We start from the raw sequence: 18244 nt of genomic DNA on the forward strand, positions 1-18244 counted from the left end.
TGTGTGGCCCAAACCTCCCCACCTCAAAAAGGGAAAAGAAAAGAAGAAAACTTCTAACATTTTTGAGGCCCAGGGAAGTTCTTAGTAGAACACTGGTAGGAGGCATTTGAAGTCACAAGCATCACAACAAAATGTATGACCTCTGCCAAGCATGACAACCTAGTGTGCGTGACTCACATTCATTGCAACAACATCTAAAGGGAAGGGAAGAGGTAAACATTTAAAAAAAAATTAAATTGGGGCGGAGCAGTGGCGCTAGAGGTAAGGTGCCTGCCTTGCCTACGCTAGCCTTGGATGGACCATGGTTCGATCCCCCGGTGTCCCATATGGTCCCCCAAGCCAGGAGCGACTTCTGAGCTCATAGCCAGGAGTAACCCCTTGAGCGTCACCGGGTGTGGCCCAAAAACAGACAAAAAATTAAATTAAACAATTAAAAACTTGTAGCATTGTATATGAAAAACATTTAAAATCATATACTTCCCAAATAAAATACTATATTTCATTTAAATTATTAAATAAATTTTAATGTTTGCTAGAATAGAAAATAAAGTTTTTCTAAATCTTTTTGAGGGGTTAAAGCAATTTTTGTCTGGAATTCACTGTGAATTAAAGTATATGTAAGGGTATCAGAAAAGGAGAAGTATTATATTTAATTGTATACTACTGGGGGCTGGAGCAATAGCAAAGCAGTGGAACATTTGCCTTGCATGTAGCCGACCCAGGACAGACCTGGGTTTGATCCCTGTCAATCCTTATGGTCCCCCAAGCCTGCTAGGAGCAATTTCTGAGCACAGAGACAGAAGTAACCCCTGAGTGACACTGGACATGGCCTAAAACCTAAATAAATAAATAAATGTAAAAAAAGTAATTAGTCATTACTGATATGTTATGAAAATATATATTGCCAAGATAGGTGATATATATGTTTATTGAGAGAGCTGCATATAATTTGAGAAAATTAGTTATAGAGTTTTCTAATATTTATTGATGACATGTTCTTGCACGCTTTCCATCTTCTGCTTAAAAAGAATAATATTTCAATTTTTTATTTTAGGAGTGCTATCTCTCCAGCCCCAAGGAAGAACAATTTTTAAATTAATTTTTGTTAATGTAATATTGGTTAAAAAGAAATACTTTTGATATATAAGCTCTCGTTTCTTTTTGTAATTTGTGCTGTTTGTCTCAGTGCTTAGAGATTACTCTAGGAAGGAGTGAGGGGATTCTATGTGGTGCTGGTAATTGAATCCAGACCTCATGCTTACAAAGCATAAATTTTATGCCTGAGAAGCTATCTACTCTTTGGTACATAGCCTTTTTGTTTGTTTGTTCATTTGTTTGTTTTTAGTGTTGGGCCACACCCCACAGCCCTCTGGGGTTACTTCTGGCTCTGCACTCAGTAATCACTCTTGGCAGGCTTGGAGGACCATATGGGATGCTGGGGATTGAACCTGGGTCCATCACAGTAGGCTGTGTGCTAGGCATATGTCCTACCACTGTTCTATTGCTCCAGCTCAGTAAACAAACTATTGAACTACAATATATTTACAGTCAGAACTCCAACAACCTTCTGTCACCATACAACTAACCTTTTTTATTTGAATTACTCATACCTTTTCTAGCTTTCCTTCTGGTTACCAGTTTCTTCTTCATAGTGTAAGGAAAGAAAGATTTTGATCAAATTAAACTAAGAGCTGTAAGGAATATTGGATCAAAAGACCTAGGTGCACTGTGCAGGCTAATAACGTGTTTCTGGTTCATGAAAGTTTGTCTAATGCTTATCTAGAGGTGTTTACATCACTGAGTGGGAAAGAATGTGCTCAATTTACTCTATTCCAGAACATTGAGGCAATTGATCTACCACACTTGGAGGAACCATTTCTGTGGGTAGAATTTCATTAATTCCTTTAGCAGTTATGTTTTTTGAAACACACCTTATAATATGGAAATAGATTCAAATGATGTCATTAGAGAGAGGAAAAATAGTATATTTAGATGACAGACGTACCCTCCAACTGAGTTTCTGTCATCATTTAATTTGTGAAAATTGTAAGGAATTCTTTTCTTATTTTTTTCCCTGATTGCAAACATGTTTGCCAGATTGTTGGTTGGTATGTTTGTATATTTGTTTGTTTTAACCTTTTGTGATAGTTTTATAAACTTTGGTATTTTGCTTTCACCTAATAAATTCTCTTTGATTTATTCATTCTAGATGTTATGGCATAGATTACTAGTTTCTTCTATGACTTTCAAAAGGTTTAAGTTGGGTCAGAGATGTGCTTTAAATGACTAAGCACAGGCCCTAGCTTTGGTTCTCAGTTCAGTATACTCCACCCTACCCCTAAACTCTACCCCCTAAACTCCATTACTACTCCCAGAAAGTATTTCTGTCTGCTCTAATATGTATGGATTGTACATTGTACAGGCTGAGAAGTGGAGATAAATTAGTAAAATGAAAATGTTGGATAACTGGGTCCTACTCTACTCAGTATTCATACTCCATCCTAGGGTGAGATCTGGTGATTGGATTATTGGATTACTGGATCTCTCCCTACTAGGTGTTTCTTCTCCAGAGTGTGGTCTGGCTCTTGCTAATAAAGTCCAGGTTTCAGTAAGGCAGGGGATCATTCTTCAAGGCCTTCCTCCTCTAAGCTGCTCTCCTTCTTAGGAAAAGAAGGCTTGTGTGGTGGGATTCCTGGCTTCAGTGTTGGAATTTCTGAATCCATTCTTGTATCTTTTCACTGTATGGATTATTTCCTGCATCAATATTTACTTCCAAATCCATGTCTCTCCAGGTCCTAGTTCTAGAGCCTAAGGTTTCCCTTGCATGGAAAGAGATATTATTACTAAGGCCAGGGTTCTGGACACATTTAAAAAATTACACTATAGCTATGAATTATTTTCAGTTTAAGATAATACTTAGTAGATCCAAGAAAAGTTGGTTAGCTGCTTTTCTGCATAAGACAGCCAAGAAGATACCATCAAACACAATCTCCTGGGCTAAACCCAGTAAGAGCCCCACCCAATAAGGTGGGTGCTGGTTCCTGCTGTGTGTTTGGGCACAAGAGAGCAATTATAAAGGACTGCTGCCTTGCTCCCTGTCTGTTTTTCTGCACAAGACAGCCAAGAAGACGCCATCGAACACAATCTCCAGGGCCAAAACCCTGTAAGGGCCCCACCCAATAAGGTGGAGCCAGAGGAGCGTGGCCCCTGAACGAAGCAGAGCAGCTGTGCACATCTTCTAACCCACAAACCTCAGCACAGCACATAGTAAAAGCTAGTATACAAGTGCTGCAATGGGGAAACAATGCAGAAAATTACCACGAATAGAGAATGAAGATGACCTGAAAAGTACCAATCACCTAGTTAGCCTCTCAGAGGAGTTTAGAGTAATATTATGGAGGATGCTCAAAGAACTCAAAGGAAGCATAGATCAAGAACAGACCACAATGATAGAACTCAGAAAACTCCACAGTGAAATAACAGGTCTGAAAAACTAGGTAGATAAAATGAACACCTCAATGAAAAGCCTCTCCAACGGAGTAACAGCAGCTGAGGACCGGGTCAGTGAGCCAGAGGCTGAGATGCAGAACAACTTCATTCAACGGAAAAAAACCTTAAAGCAAAATGATCAGTAGATGAATAATACTCAAATAATACTCAAAAAATGTGAACATATAAAAATAGAAGTATTTGATAAACTCAACAGAAACAACATAGAAATCATTGGAGTCCCAGAGACCCAGGAAGAGAATATTAAGAAGAGTTGGAGAAAGTGTGAGAAGAGGAAGAGGAGTAAGAAGAAGAGGAAGAAGCGTAAGAAGAATTAAAGGAAGAAAAGAAACAAGAAGAAGAAAAAGAAGAAAAGGAACAAGAAGAAAAAGAAGAGGAGGAAGCAGAGAAGAAAGAGGATGAAAGAAAAAAAGAGAAGGAAAGAAGACAAGAAGAGGGGGAAGAAGAGGAAGAAGAAAATAAAGAGGAGGAGAAAAAGAAGAAGAAGTAGAGGAGGAGGAAGAAGAATAAGAAAAAGAAGAAAAGGACAGAGAGCAAGAAGAAAAAGAAGAGAAAAAAATGGGCTGAAGATTTATTTTTTTATTTTTTTCTTATAATAGTCTCTTTAAGCACCATGATTATAAATGTTTGTAGTTGGGCTTCAGTTAAAAATTATAAAAATTAAAAAAATTAATTTAAAAAAAAGAAAAGTTGTTTAGTATTTTTGGTTTGTGGTTTATGAGGGGGTTAATTTTGTTTAATTTTGCAGTGTTGGGGGTTGAACTCAGGACCTCATATATGCAAAACAAGTTCTCTACCACTTAGCTACATACCTTCTCTAAGAAAATGTTATTAATTGCATAGAAAATATATGAATTTTCCCATGGGGCATAGAAATGGGAGGAATTTGTATTAGTAGAATATTTCCTTTAAAACGGAATATTTGTAGGGGTTTGGTGCTGTGGTGCAGAGGTAGGGTATTTGCCTTGACGTGGCTGACCAAGGACGGACCTTGGTTCAGTCCCCCAGCATCCCATATGATCCCCCAAGCCAGGAATGATTTCTAAACACATTGCCAGGAGTAACCCCTGAGCGTCACTGGGTGTGCCCTCCCCCCAAAAAAGAAATATTTGTAGAAGAGGAGAGCTTCTATGTTTTTATCATATAAAACTTGACTGCATGCATAATGCAAACAACTTTTATTTAGTACAGGATTTATATACATTCTTTTCTTTTTTAAGCACCATAGTTACAAAGTTGTTCATGATTGAGTTCTAGTCATGCAATTTTATACCACTCTTTAGCCCACCACTAATATCCTGTTTCCCTCCCAAACTCTGCCTTGCTTGCCTCTATGGCAGGAATTCTACTCCTCTCTATATCCCTTTTTCCTCTTTAGACACTGGTTTGCACAACTATTAATGAAGAGGTACCATGCATATCATTTTGTCTCTATTCAGCACCCAGTTCTCATCCAGAGAGATCAGTTTCAACAATCATTATCAGAGTGAACTCCTCTACACTAACTGCACTGCTCCACTATTTGTGGCAAGCTTCCGACTATTGACTGGTCCAACTGGCCCTCATCTCTATTGTCTCTGGATATTATTGCTACTCTATCTTTTTTTTAATATCTCGAAGTTTAGTGAGATTATTCTATGTTGATACCTCTTTATCTAACTCAATTCATTCAGAATAATACTCTTTCTATGCATACATGTATAAGAAAATTTTATGACTTCATTTTCCTACCTGCTACATAGTATTCCATTGTGTTGTTGTACCACAGTTTTTGTAGCCACTCATCTGTTCTCAAGCACTTGAGTTGTTTCCAAATTCTGACTATTGTAAATAATGCTGTGATGAATATAGAAGTGCAGAGAGCTTTTCTGCATAGTGTTTTGAGTTTCCTGGGTATGTCAGTAGGAGTGGTATTGCTGAATCATATGAAAGTTCAATTTCTAGATTTTTGAGGAATAGCCATATCGTTTTCCAAAAAGACTGGACCAGTCTACATTCCCACCAGCATGAACGAGAGTACTTTTCTCCCCGCATCCATGCCAGCACTGCTTGTTTTAGTTCTTTGTGATGTTGTTAGTCTCTGTGGCCTGAGATGATATCTCATTGTTGTTTTGATTTGCATCTCCCTGATGATTAGTGTTGTGGAGCATTTTTAATATGTCTTTTGGCCATCTATATTTCTTCTTTGAGGAAATGCCTGTTCATTTATTCTCCCCATTTTTGGATCGGGTTAGATGTCAAGCTCTACCAGTGTTTTGTATATCTTTGTTATTATCCACTTATCATATAAGCATTGGTAAATAGTTTCTTCCATTCCATGGGTAGTCTTTGTATCCTACTCAAGAGTTCCTTTGAAGTGCTGAAGCTTCTCAATTTAATGTAGTCCCAGTTGTTTATCTCTGCTTCCATTTTTTTTGACCAATGATGTTTCACCTGTGAAGATGGCTTTAACATAAATAAAGACATTAATAAAGAAAAAAAGATGACTTTAGCTTCAATGTCATGGAGTGTTCTACCTACCTTTTTCACCTTGAACCTTCTGATTTCAGGTCTGATATAAGGTCTTTAATTCTTTTTGAATTGACCTTTGTGCACATTAAATAGAGGTCTGAGTTTACTTTTTAGCATGCAGCTGACAAGTTTTCCCTACACCACTTTCCTTGCTTCACTTTAAACTTCTTGCCCTTTTAACAAAGATTAATTGATCATATACATGTGGGTCCATCTTAGAATACTCAAGTATATTCCATTAATATGAGGGTCTGTCTTTATTCAAGTGCCATGCTATTTTAATGACTACTGCTTTAGAGTACAATTTAAAGTTGGGGAAAGTGATTTCTCCCATCTTCTTTTCAAGAATTTTGTTAGCTATTTGTGGACATTTATTGTTTCATAAGAATTACAGGAGCATTAGATTAACATCTTTGAAAAATGTCATGGGTATTAATTGCATTAAATCTGTCCAATGCTTTGGGGAGTATTGCCATTATAATGATGTTATTTCTACTAATTCATGAGCAGAGTATATGTTTACATTTCCTGTGTCCTCTTTTATTTAGGAAGCAGTGTTTTGTAGTTTTCTTTGTATAGGTCTTTAATTGACTCCAAGGTACGTTTTTCTGAAGAACAATTGTGAATGAGATTATTTTTTTCAGTATCTCTTTCTTCTCTTTCATCATTTGTACATAGAAAAGCTATGGGTTTATTCATATTAATTTTGTAGACTGCCATTTACTATATTAATTTATTGTTTCTAGAAGCTTTTTTGTAGTCTTTATTGACTTTCTAAATTAGTGTCATGTTATCTGCAAGTAGTGAGAGCTTGGATTTTTTTTTCTTTCCTATCTGGATGCCCTTGATATCTTTTTCTTGCTTCATTGCTATGGCAAGTGCTGGTACTATATTGAATAGAAGTGGCAAGTGGGGACACCTTATGTTGTTCAAGATATTAGAGAAAAGGGTTTTAATGTTTCCTCATTAAGTATGTTTGCAATGTGCTTTTGGTAAATGACTGACTATTCTGTGGAAAGTTCTTTCAACCCCCATCTTGTTGAGTTTTTATCATGAATGGGTGCTGGACTTTGTCAAATGCTTTATTATCTATTAATATAATCATTGAATATTTGATTTATATTTTTTGATATGGTGTATTATATTGAACCTTGCATCTCTGTAATAAATCCTACTTTGTTTTTATATATGACCTTCTTGATAAGTAGTTGGATTCTATTTGCTAATATTTTTTGATATCTTTGCATATGTGTTCATTAAGATTATCAGCCTATATTTTTATTATTTTGTAATGTATCTGCTTTTTTTTTTGTGATTTTTGGGTTACACCCGGCAGTGCTCAGGGGTTATTTCTGGCTCCAGGCTCAGAAATTGCTCCTGGCAGGCACAGGGGACCATATGGGGCGCCGGGATTCGAACTGATGACCTCCTGCATGAAAGGCAAACGCCTTACCTCCATGCTATCTCTCCGGCCCCATGTATCTGCTTTTTGATGTTAGTTTCTTGTAAACTACTTGGGAGTGTTTCTGTTTCTTCAATTTCATGGAAGAGCCTGAAAAGGATTGGTAGTGGGTCCTCTTTAAAGTCTTCTCTAATGAAACCACCTGGATCTGGGCTTATGTTTTTAAGAAGCCTTTTGATCACTATTTCAGTTTTCTCAATTGTGATAAGTCTGTTTAGGTATTCCAGATCATCTTGTTTTAACCTTGGGAGAATATAGAAGTTCATAATATATTCTACATTCTCTTGTTTTGTGGCATAAATATTCTTAAAATAATCTTTGATTATTCTTTGAATTTCTGTAATATCTGTAGTGACACCCCTTTTAATTTCTGATTAAATTTATTAAGTTTATCTCTCTCCCTTTATTTGTCAGTTATGATTATGATCTAACAATCTTGCTTTCATTGAGCTTTTGAAATTTTTTATATCTAATTCTATTCATTTCTGCTCTAAGCTTTATTATTTCCTACTGTCTGACTATTTTTGATTCATTTTGTTAAACACTTTCCAATTTTATAAGCTGTGCCATTAAATTATTTATGTAGGCCCCTTCTTCCTTCCTGATAAGTGCAGGTGTCCTGTAAGCCCCCCGAAGGGGCTCAACCAGCGGGGAATGGACGAGAGGCTCACGAACAGCCGCACCTTAATTTTGCGAGGCTCAGATCACACTACACCTGTAAGAAATCTAAGAGAGGTTAATAACAAATGACCCAAGACAGAAAAATCCGTTCAAAGGCACTTTAATGTGATCCTGCACCCTCTTATATAGGGAAGGTAAAAAGGGGCAGGCAAAGGTAATGTCAATCATACTTTTTGGCGCGCAGGCCACTCCATCATTCCAAATAAGGCATAAACACAGTACAGGTTGGGTGGAATCAAAGAAAATACATCATTCCCCAAATATGGAAAGTGGGCAGTGGGGCAGGGGGTAAAACAATTTGCAAATCATGCTAGATTAGCAGTTACCATGGAGACACCCTGTGACCCTGGGTAGGGTCTGCTTGACCACATTCCCAGGCTCTTAACAGATTTATGGTGGAGCAATGTTCTTAATAAATAACTTTGTAAAAACAATGTTGCACAAAACTATAAAGAATACCTTGTTAACTCAAGAATGCGGGCCAGGGGAGTATGGCTTCATTCCTGGGAGTGGTACCAGGCTGTGTTCCTCTCCCCTGGGCCAAGAAGTTATTTATTACTTTTGTGGCTGCTTTTTTCCTGCTGGCCCAGGGGCCTTGTAGCAAACAGCACGTAGGCAGTTTGCAGGTGCAAAACTGGAAAATGGCAGAGAGGCTTTTGCAAAAATGGCCACTGTCAGGTCACGGTAACCAACAGATAAGTGCTTGCGAAGCTATACATTTTCCTTTTCATACTGCTTTTGCTGTGTCCCACAAATTCTGATAAATTGTGCCTTTTTTCTTGTTTATTTCCAGGAATCTTTTTATTTCCTCTTTGATTTGTTCTCTGACCCACTGGTTGTTTAGTTAGCTGTTTAATTTTCAGGTGTTAAAGCTTTTCCTCTGTGGCTGTTTGGAATTCACTTCTAATTTTAGTGCTTCATGATCTGATATGGTAGTTCATACAATTTCTATCATCTTGATTTTATGGAGATATGTTTTATGGGTCATTATGTGGTCTGTCTTGGAGAATGACCCCTGTGTATTAGAGAAGAATGTGTATCCAGTTTTCTGGGGATGGAGAGCACTATATACCAACTAAGTCACTCTTCAATTTCTCCTTTCAGAGCCAGTATATTCTTGTTGAGTTTTAACATGATTGACCAATTGGGGGGTGACAGAGTGATGTTGAAATCTCCCACTATTATTATGTTGCTATTAATTTCTTTCTTTAAATTTATCAGCCATTGTTTTAAATATATTGCTAATACAGATACTCTTCACTTAACGACTTACCTGTTTAGCGACTGCTAGCACTTAGGATCATCTCTTCACCGTTATTTTATTTTATTTTAAATTTCCTTTTTCCATCTTGTACACTCTACAGTACAGTACTGTGGTTTTTGGTGCTTTAATGTATCTATTAACTTATGTTCTGTAATACATTGCAGTACTGTGTGTAAATTACACAACCTATGCAAATTAAAACAAGTGGAAGTTTTCAGTTTGATCTTTCTCGTTATTTTACTTATTCAGAAACTCTATTGTCAAGTACTATGGATATACTATACTACTATATACAGTACATGCAGTTCCTCACTTAACGACCAATTCCCTTAATGACCAAGTCTTTGGAAAGGAACTTGGTCGTTAAGCGAGGAGTATCTATACTTTATTGGGTGCATATATGTTTAGTAGTGTGACTTCTTCCTGTTGTTCATCTGCCTTGATTATTAAGAAATGTTCATATCTGTCCTTTATAACCTTTTTAATCTAAAGTCTGTGTCATTTGATATTAGTATGGGCACCTTAGCCTTTTTATGGATTTGTTTGCTTAAATGAGTGTTCTCCAACCTTTTACTTTGAGTCTATGCTTGTTCTGACTCTTCAGCTGTGTTTCTTGTAGGCAGCAAAACTTTGGATTTATCTTTTTTTTTGTTAATTTTGCTACTCTGTTTCTTAATTGGTACATTTAGTCTATTGATATTGAGAGATGATTGTCATGGGATTTAGTGTCATATTTTGTAGGTGTTTGGTGTGTCTTTTGGGTTAGTCTTGTCTTTTTTTTTTTTTTTTTTTTGGTTTTTGGGCCACACCCAGCGGTGCTCAGGGGTTACTCCTGGCTATCTGCTCAGAAATAGCTCCTGGCAGGCATGGGGGACCATATGGGACACCGGGATTCGAACCAACCACCTTAGGTTCTGGATCGGCTGCTTGCAAGGCAAACACCGCTGTGCTATCTCTCCGGGCCCAGTCTTGTCTTTTTTTTTGGGGGGGGGGGGTCACACCCGGCAGCACTCAGGGGTCACTCCTGTCTCTATGCTCAGAAATCGCTCCTGGCAGGCTTGAGGGATCAAATAGGATGCCGGGATTTGGACCACCGACCTTCTGCATGCAAGGCAAATGCCTTACCTCCATGCTATCTGTCCGGCACCGGGTTAGTCTTGTCTTAAAGTAGACCTTTCAGTTCTTCATTTAAGTTCTTCTTTTGAGTCTGTAAAGTTTTTGAGCTGTTATTTATCTATGAAGCTGTGTATCCTTCCTTCAAACCTGAATATAAATCTGGCTGGGTGAAGTTCTCTTGGTGACATATTCATTTCATTGAGTTTTATTCACTATATTCCACTACTGCCTTTGGACCTTGAGGGTTGCTTGTGACTAATTTACTATAAATCTTAAGGATGCTCCTTTGTATATAATTTTTCTTTTCAGTCTTTCTGCCTTAAGTATTCTATCCCTATTGTGGTATTCATCATTGTGAGTAGGATGTGCATTTGGGTACTTTCCTTGGGATCTCTTTTAGCTCACACTCTTTAGGTGTGCAGGATTTGGTTGCATGCATTCTTTAGCTCTGAGAGTTTCTCTGCAATGATGTTCTTGACTGCTGATTCTTCATGGGGATTTTCTTCCTGGGTTTCTGGGGCTCCAACAATTCTTATGTTGTTTATATTGAATTTACTCCCAACTTCTATTTTTATCTGTCCACATTATTTGAGGATTTGTTTCATTATCTGATCATTTGTTTTAAGACTCTTTTACATTCTCTTTTGTTGTATGGAGTTTATGGCACCTTATCTTCCAGCTCACTAATTCTGTGCTTGGCAGCTGTTACTCTTCTGGTGAGACTTTCTGGTAAGGTTTTCATTTAGCCTATCAGGTTTTTAAATCCTGTTATTTCAGTCTAAAATTTTTTTATTTCTACTTTCATATACTCTTCATTCTTATTTGTGGTTCATTCAGTTCATTCTATGGTTTATTTGAATTCTTTAAGCATTCTCCAGATTTTCTCTAAAGTCTTAAATGGAGAAGATATATAGGTAGCTGGTACTTGTTGGGTTTGCAGGGCTACCATCATCATTCTTTAAGCATGGTGGTGTTCTGTGTTGTTTCACCATTGTGTCCTTTGCAGTATGATGTTTTCTACTTGTTGTTCTAGGGTTCGTTGTCTAGAGGGGTCCCTTCTGGACTGTGGGATGGGTAACAGTCACTGTCACCTACCCGTGGCAGGGGGAGCTCACCAAACTGCTGGTTTGCCCTCCTGCTAGTTCCCTTCAGGGCTGCGGCCCAGATGCCAGTCACTCTTAATCCAACATCTGTATTTGTTCCAGGATAGAAAATGTGAGTCTTCACTTCCCTTGAAAAAGGATATTTGGTCAAGGCTTGTGATTCATTACAATAACTCAAGTACTCTTTTATCTTCTGAACAACAGCCTTCTCTGAATGTATAGTTCATGATTCTCAAAAGATGATGATGTACTGAAGAAAGATCCCTTTGTAAGTTAGGTTTATCAGTATCCAAAAGACAATGATCTGACAGATCTGTTACTTCTCCCAGGAGAAAAAGATTTACTATTTGTCTTTTAGATTCATTCCCTTTCAATCCCCGCTCTGAATTCTGTATTTTATCTTCACCAAAACCTGACTCTGTAATAAAGGCCTTAACAATACAGTCCCTACATTGCCACAGGCCCTGGTTAAGAAATTTATTAGCTTCAGTGCCATAGGGCAGGTCTATTGCCCCTACAAAAGAAGAAAGAAAGAGAAGAAAAGAGAATGTCTAGCCTTAAGCTTTCTTTTGCATCTATAAACTTGCTGGCCTCTGAATCCCTGAAGCAATGAAAGGCAAATAAATCCCTCTTCTAGTCCCCTTTGTTCTCTGAACTTGGACTTCTCTCCCAAGGAGCTTTTCTTCTCAGATTAGATTATGAGATTTTCCCCCCCATTGATTTAGATTATTTGAATTTATTGTTTGCAGCTACAAAGGAAACTTAGAAATACTAAGTGACAAGTATTTCCACACAAGATTTTGAAGGGTGAAGAAAATGTTTGCATTCATTCTGAGAGAGGAGATATCTATAATGAATGGAAAACCAAAGCTAAAGACTTCAGTGTAAAGTTTATTCTAATGGTATCACTGGATAGTGCTTCCTGTGACCAAATAAATTTGGGTTGGAAACCCTCAGAAAACAATATGAAATAAATTATTTCAACTAAAACAAACAAACAAAAACAGAGTATAAAATAAAACCAGTCTAGTATTGGACGAAAGTAACAGTAATGTAAATTCTAAGAACAGAGAAGGAAGAACTAAGGTAATAAGTGCCATTTTGGGGCTGGAGTAATAGCACAACAATAGGTCATTTACCTTGCACTCGGCCAGTTGGACCCATTCAATTCTCGCCATTCCATCTTGTCTCCCTCACCTGCCAGGAGCAACTTCTGAGTGCAGAGACAAGAGAAACCCCTGAGAGCCACTGGGTGTGGCCAAAAAAGTGCCATTTTTAAATGTGTTAAAAGAAAATAATTAGAATATAAGCTTAGAACCAACTTCTGCTTTGCTTCTGTAGCCTTGCTTTGCTTTAGACATAAGGACTGTCATGACTTAGTCTGACAAAAGGGAAACTGGACCTTGAACAAACAACAAGCTTCTGGAGCATAATGGGGGCATTCTGAGAAATATCTCAATGGCCATAAACTAAGGAATGTGGGCTATTATTTAGAAATAATAGGATGGTCAGATAGTTAAGTAAACCAGCAATAAACTAAAGATCTAATTGCACCCCAGGACTGATTACAACTGAGAACCAGTGGACACCCAAATAGTATGCAGGTGCCTGAATTCCTACCCCTACCCCTAGGCCAACATTCTGTTTACATCCTTCTTGCAACTGCCATAAAAGTTCTTATTAAGTCTGACCAAAAGCAAAGTGCCCTGTAAGCAATGGTGTAATGTATAGTAGCCAATCCCACAACAGTCACCTAACCCAATCAAAAATTCTCTAAGCTGGGTATAAAAGTAAGAATGTAAGTTGAGCCAGGGTCACCACCTGAGAGAAGTGCAGCCCCAGCATGCTGGTATCTCCAAGAAACTCCCTTGCTTTTGCAATACTGACCAGTCTCCTCTGATCTTCGTGGAACAAATCTGGAGTCCAGAGCTAACAAATGAATCAGGGGACCATTACAGTGATAAGGTCGGGAATTCCACACGCACCCCTCTAATGACTCCAAGAGGCAGAGACCATGCAAAAGCAAGGGGTTCTATTATGCAAGCATATGCAGGGGCTCTCAACGTGGCCTAATATAAGTCAGAGGATGAGGCCCTGAGCAAAGGTTTTTTTTTTTTACTTCTTTTATAGTACTCTGGCTGCAGTGAAATCTTACAGAATATCTTGTGACAGTCATGTTCCATGAAGTACATAAACCATTAACCACAAAGCATAACAGTTACATGTTATGTGCAAATCATTAACCATAAAGCAACTTATGCAAAACATCCCATGACAGTTACATTTGCCTGCAAACATTAGATAACAGTTAGATAACAAGGTCAGTGTGGGTGGTGGGGCCTGATGGAAACTGCAGAGAAAAAGTTTTATTTCTTTTCAACAGGAAGTTATTTGCTTTCATATTTGAACTGGACTAAAGATTTTAGAGCATAACAGTTGTTTAAAGAAACCATCAAGCAGAATACTGCCTGAAAAATAATTTCAAACACAGATCACAAGCATTCATTATTATGAACTTTTGAGGCAGAAGATAGAACAAGAAAACAATTATGTTTAGGCGAGAATAGTTTGGACTTTCAACACCAAGTCAACTCATTTCATTTTCTTTCTTTTCTTTATTCAGTGCCAGAGATTGAAAATATACAAAATAAATGTTCTACAACTGAGCCATATTTCCTACCTAATTTTAACTACTTATCTACTATTCCTCTTTCTTTAATATATAAAAAATTTCCTCCCCAACTCTCCTAATCTTGGGAAATATTTGGGATTTATACATATAAATGCAATTCTATGATCCCAAAGAAATGCATCTTGCCTTTCTAATTGCCTTCTGAGTTTTTAGCTCATGAGAAAAATCTCATACAAACCCACCTCCAATAGAAATCTTTACAAAGCATCTAATTTTCTATCAAAATACATGCAGTTTATTCTCAGTCAGGTAACAAAGAACACTGCTTTCTTTTACTCTGCCATAATAAATTTTCCTAAGAGAAATAATACCACTACTAAAATAAAATAAGTAAAATAGAGATGACAGAGATGAAAGATAAAATAGAGATTACCAAAGAAATCTGAACACATAAAACAGAAACAAAATCAAAGTAATAACACCAAAATATTCCTATCAAAAGAAAACAGATAATAGATTATGGGAGAGCACCAGAGGGGAAGGGATGGGCTGGTGAGCAGGGAGCAAGGTTGGTACACATCTTGGGAATAATTTTAAATTCCAAACACGATGGCAGCAGGGGCTCAGCCTGCAGCTTGCTATTGAAGAATTTATGAGCTTCTCAAAACCCCTTCATCTAGCACCTAATAACAGAGCAACCCTTACCTGAATATGCTCCTGCTTCCCCAGCACACAAACATCAAACACATTATACAAAGGGAGATTTAGGCTTCAGGAAACATGAGATAATAATGGAGTTATTTGAAAACCACAAAGTATTAGCTTTGATTTCATCAGTATGACAATAATGATAAAAAATTGAATTACAGTTATATTTAAGAAGCTTGATAAAGTCCAAAAAATGTGAGATTGGCCATTATCTTTCTCTGCACAAATAGAAAAGAGTCAGTTCAAGAATATTTGTCTTCTGCTGATACCCACTAGAAACAAAACATGAACAAAAGGCACCAATAACAGATTGGTTCTTGACCAAACTTTAGCCAGACTCCTCTAATCATGTTACCCTTCACTTGCCCTAGATTTCTGTATCTGTTGTTGCATGGCCCAGTTATAACAAGAATCCTGTGAGGATGGTATAACCACAATCATCTATCTAAATATCTGATCACTTTCTGTATCTGATCAAATTTCTCATGTCCCTCAATCCCCAAGATACTATCTGATCACTTCTCTTGCTTTCAGTAAGAGTTTTGTTCATTTATTTAGTTAAAAATTAACCTGCTCCTGGGGCAGGTAGAGTGCTAACCTTGTATGTGGTCTGTTGGGTTTGATCCCTGGCTTCCTGTATGGACCCCTGAGCCCTCCAGGTGTGATTCCTGAGTGCAGAGCCAAGAGTAAACCCTGAGAACCACCTGAGGTGTTCCCCCCCAAATAACAACAAATTTATCCTGCTTCAGGCCAGAGAAGTAGCTTGAGATATTGCACACATGCTATACATGACTAGGTTTTACCTTTTAGCACCTCAAAGTTCTCCAAGCATCACTGAGTACAGATACAAAACAGGCACAGAAAAAAAAAATTTACCCTGACTCAAAAACTTTATTTCCCTCCTATCCTAACACTATTTTTTAAATCAAGATCTTCCTTTTTATTCATCGTATTCAGAGATAATTCAAACTACTTTCACTATTGTAATACTTGACTGTAGGAGTCCTTTAACTCTAAAGAGTCATGAGTAATATCTCCCTTGAAGTTTTTAACAAGTAGTTCAATAAGCAAGGAAGTCAGCAGATTGAGATGCTTTTAATGACTTAGTAATCTGCATAAGGAAAGCAAAATGTAAACCCCTTAATTTAAAAAAATCAAAGGACAATCAGGCATAGCAGTCAAGAAAGTTTTACCCAATAAAGAAACTGCTTCTGTCATAGTAAATGACACATCCCACAACCTCCTTCATGTAAACCATGGTCCAGCTTCAAAAACTCACAACTAATCTCAGAATAGATGCCAAGCTGATGCAACTCAGAGGTACAATGGACTGTGGACTGAAATCTCTGATAGTATACTCAGGAAAGGGCAGACCAAATCTCTACACAGTCAAAGCCCAAAGAGCCAGCATCCGATACCATAAAAACAGCCACCCAGCATTGATACCATAAAAACAGTCCAACTACACTGCTTCATGACTGATCTCTGCAGAGATAACAACTGGCTGAAACTCCCAAATACATCACGTTTTAGTGTGGAAATTCTGGGGTTTTCTCCAACTGAGGTTGGGCAGCCTCCCCAAACACACACACACACACACACACACACACACACACACACACACACACACACACCCCACCACCACCACCACCACCACCACCACTACCACCACCACCATTACCCCCATACTTCTGGAAGCCTTAGAAGCCACACCCACATCCTCCAGCTTCCTACAGCTACCTCCTTGTAAACAATGGTTCAGCTTCAAGACTAAACTCTGAAGAGATGCTAATCCAATACAGTTCACAGTACACTAGGATGAAAATTGTAGGGTCCTTTCAAGAGGGGAGTAGGCCAAGAATCATCCCAGTTCTATAGTCCCTGGAACTCTGTGACAACTCCAAATTCCACAATACTGACAGCCTAGTAGAATACCAAATTAGTAGTGAATGTAGCATAGAAGTCCAATAAGCACAGTAGGTCAAAACAATGACACCAGAAGGCTCAACTATCAACAAACAGTTCAATGAACTCACATAAAGCTAGGTAAACAACAGTTTACTAAACAAACAGTTCAGTAAACCTTGTGAGAAATAACACTTTCTACAGATTTTATTTTAGTGAACTTTTTTTTTTTGGGGGGGGTGTAATTCCATTAGCCATCTTGTTGTAACAAATAGTATAAAATAAAACATTTGTGCCTGCCAAGGGGATAGGCTTGGGGATGGCTGGGAAACTGGGAATAATGGTAAAAGGAAACTGGGGAAAGAGGTGATGAGGTTGGTGTAAGAAAACTGAATGCCCAAAACAACTGTATTATTAGCCTATAAACCACAGTATTTAAATAAAGTATTTTTTTAAGCTGTAGACAATCAGAGAACTTCACTGTTTTATTTTCATATCTTGGCTAGATAGGTTACCTTTTCCCTTAAAACCAGCAACATAGTACATTAGGTAAGATACTCACTTTTTACACAGGCCATCCTGGCTTGATGCTTAGCACTACCAAAAATACACTGCTGGCACGAACTCATATTTCTTCCCCTCCAGTTCCTATGGAGAACATTCTTACCATTTCTAGTTTCAGCTCAGCTTGATACATTTTTGTTCAAATAAATTCTTAATATCTTAATAGACCACAGTACATATCATTTTAAATACAAATGTCACAAATAAGCTTTTCTCCTATTCTAGACAATACTAAATGTTTCCTACTAATACATGAATGTTTGCCTCTGCTCAGCCGGAAACTCCAATACAAATAATTCTCATTGGTAACAATAAAAATTATTTATAAAAAAGAAATAATAGTACTGTGTAACGAATATGATAGCACGTTAGGCTTCTTCCCACACCAACAGCATTTTGCCTGAAATGACTGTATGAGCATTTGTAGAGTCCATGATGCTGGTAAGGTGCCCAGGGAGAAAGGCAGCAACTCCATGAAGATAATTTTTTGTTTTTCCACCTTCACCACCATAGAAAGTAACTAAGGAGATCAAGGACTATATGTCTTGCTCTGGAAAGGAAAGCCAAGTCTGTCTAGATCTTGCCCAGTTCTTTCGGGTCTTCCCTCACAGGAAAGAATCTCAGATGATGAACAGTGAAGTAAAAACCAGGTTTTATTTGGAAGTATTGAGAAAGGGAAGGAAGAGAACAAGAAAGAGAAAGTGTAACACGCTTAACAAACAGTGTGGCAGAGAGAGCAAAGGTACACAACCCAGCATAAAAGTAGGAAAGTCCACATCTCAAGAGGG

General features: G+C 37.7%; 1 long non-coding RNA gene across 1 annotated transcript in view; it reads left to right on the plus strand.

Annotated features, from left to right (window-relative positions):
* The first annotated feature begins 312 nt into the window (after positions 1–312).
* LOC126012303 (uncharacterized) overlaps positions 313–18244 on the plus strand; it is a 72812-nt gene continuing 54880 nt past the window's right edge. The window contains exon 1 of the long non-coding RNA XR_007496825.1: positions 313–384. This is a non-coding gene — a long non-coding RNA (uncharacterized LOC126012303). The remainder of the gene's footprint in view (positions 385–18244) is intronic.

The sequence above is a fragment of the Suncus etruscus genome, chromosome 1, assembly GCF_024139225.1.
Source record: "Suncus etruscus isolate mSunEtr1 chromosome 1, mSunEtr1.pri.cur, whole genome shotgun sequence".
Taxonomy (NCBI): Eukaryota; Metazoa; Chordata; class Mammalia; order Eulipotyphla; family Soricidae; genus Suncus; species Suncus etruscus.